The sequence below is a fragment of the Protomyctophum parallelum genome (assembly GCF_964188405.1).
Source record: "Protomyctophum parallelum genome assembly, chromosome: 2".
NCBI classification, from domain to species: Eukaryota; Metazoa; Chordata; class Actinopteri; order Myctophiformes; family Myctophidae; genus Protomyctophum; species Protomyctophum parallelum.
In genome coordinates, this window is record NC_139699.1 from 530,001 (window position 1) to 532,500 (window position 2,500).

Below are 2,500 nucleotides of genomic sequence, written 5' to 3' on the forward strand. Positions count from 1 at the left end.
AAGAATATATATATTCAAAGATTTGCGCCACATTTTCACGATTAAAAGAAAATAGCAGATCTACAATGACTTCTGTCCGTCACAATAACCAATCCTACAGTTTGAATTATTTACACACAGAGCAAAAAATATGATATGGGGAAAACAATTGAAAATATATATTTTCTTTCATTCTAATTCTAATTTGAATCGACTTGTGTTCATGAAATCGATGCAACGATGCATCGATTTTTTAATGAATGAGACGTTTTATTTGTATTTCACAAATGCGTGCGCTCGTGCATGCGTGCACAATTCAATTCAATTCAATTAAATTCAATTCAATTGGCTTCATTGGCATGAGAGAAAAGTGAACACTGCAGGATGTTTAAAGGGATATTTCACTTTCAAACATAGGTCTACCCCAGACAGTATTTAACCTGTCAATGATTAATTAAATATTTTGATATTTGATGTGCATTTTATCCTTATTACTTCAAACAAGATAAAAACAACAATTAATTGTCCCTCTAATTCTAGTTCATGAGGGGCTGTGTTTTTTCAATTATACCTTTTTATTTATTTATAGAAAGAAAATGCATGGCCCCTGCAGACGTGTTACAGTATTCAGTACCTGAACCAAGGACGGATGTTTTAGATGAATCCATCATGGTATTCAAATTTGAGTTTGAAATTACAATTAGTGTTTGTAATTGAGGGGGCGTGTCTGATAAAATCAAAGTATGAATCGAGCATCTCACGTGTTTGAAATGCCCCTTTAATGAGTCATGCTAATGACTGCTAATGATTTGTGGCCATATTATTGTAAAGTGTTACCAAATAATGTATCTATCGTCACTGTCGGGAATAGCAATTGACAATATATAAAGTCACAATATCAATTTTGATGAGGCAGTGTGCATTATCTAAAATAGTTTTTTTTAATGAACATTTTGGAGTTGGTTTCTCCCCGACAGCAGAGATATCATAATAAATGTCCTATAGATCTAATATCTAGACGTCATGAACATGCTTCCTGCATACCCCAGGGACATGCAGAGAGTGTTAGAGGGGCAGGGGCTCAAATCCCGTAAGAGGGCACTTTTGGACAAAAACAGCGAAAATAGCAGATCTACAAGCTCACAACGCGTTGAGAGCTTGTAGATCAGCTTTTTTGGGGGCGCAACCCAGCACTCTTTAGCTAGTGGATTTCAAAACAAATATGTTCAAGTTCAGGAGACTTGGTATAAAAGAAAAGCAATTCTCCTGAATGCGCTGCCTTCCAGCATGTTGGAAAGGAAAGGAGTTGCATTTTGCATTTCTTTCACCACAGAAAGGGCAGTTATTTTACAGACGGGCAAAAGGGCAGGGGCTGAAGCCCCCTTTGATGTCTATGTGTGCACGTCCCATGCCAGACCCACCTGTGGTGTCCACCTGGCTGCTGAGTCCTGCCTCTTCAGTGGCTAAGGCTGGGTTAGTGGTCACAGCATCCTCCTTGGCCCTTCCACCTTAGGATATTGTCAATAGCATTGTCACTTTTCACACATCTAACATGATCTCGCACCGGCATTTTTCTCTCATCTTTTCTGATGCGTTTCTCACATGTGTTCTTTGTTTCCCTCAAATGATTAAAAGTTCTGACAGGCAGGAAAACTTGTCAGAAAAAGACTACCGGTATATTATAGCACTGATGAAGGTCTTAGGACCGAAATGCTTGCTACTTTTAATGTACTTTTATGTTAAAATAAAAGAAAGAAATGTTTTCTTAAGTCTCGGTCTGTTAGACTTTTCCTTTATTTTTTATATAGTGATCAAGTCTTTTTCTGTCAAGTTTTCCTCTATGTTTTTGAGACCACTGCTCCTGTAGTCAAGTTGGGAAAAAAAGTACGAAGACAAAAGGCGTAACAGCTTTCTCAGTGCTTCAGCATTCTGACAGACAGACAGACAGACATACAGACAGACAGACAGGCAGCAGTTTATGCTTTGTCGTACAACGGTATAGCGTATAGCAGCAAACCCATTTCCCCAAAAGGTTTTGAGTTCATGCAGTATCTTCAGTAGTATAGCAGCTGGTTCTCAAGTGCACAGCATTACGTGCTGCTATCTAACTGCTTTCAGGAAGCACTACTTAAGTTGGTTCTCAAGAGCACAGCATTACGAGTCTTCTTATCTGGCTTCGGGAAAACACCTCCTGGATGAATGAACTTAGAAGCAAAACAATTTCCTGAAAGCCTTCTTAGCTTCAGTCTACTGTCGTACGCAGCAGTTTGTAAGAGGGATCTGGGACGATCTGGGACGCTACCCTTCGTAGCGAAGGGTGTTACCCACTGATACTGATGTCGACAGGTTATTGATCTGACAGAGACAGCAGCGCAACATGAAACCAATGCTTATACAAAGTACTATCGCGGATGATCCAATCATCTTATAAAAATGTTAATCATATGCCAAGTTAATTCAAGTCAGATGATGCTGAGCTAAACATGTTTGTTTCATTTAAAAGTTTCATCAGTATTTATAT

The 2,500-nt window shown here is 38.6% G+C and overlaps 1 protein-coding gene and 1 long non-coding RNA gene across 2 annotated transcripts in view; both read right to left on the reverse strand.

The window, feature by feature from the left end:
• Positions 1–1,479, reverse strand: part of LOC310855210 — a 3,905-nt gene extending 2,426 nt beyond the window's left edge. The window contains exon 1 of the long non-coding RNA XR_014568975.1: positions 1,401–1,479. This is a non-coding gene — a long non-coding RNA (uncharacterized lncRNA). The remainder of the gene's footprint in view (positions 1–1,400) is intronic.
• LOC310855205 (uncharacterized protein) overlaps positions 1–2,500 on the reverse strand; it is a 171,730-nt gene that overhangs the window by 66,128 nt on the left and 103,102 nt on the right. The window lies entirely within an intron of this gene.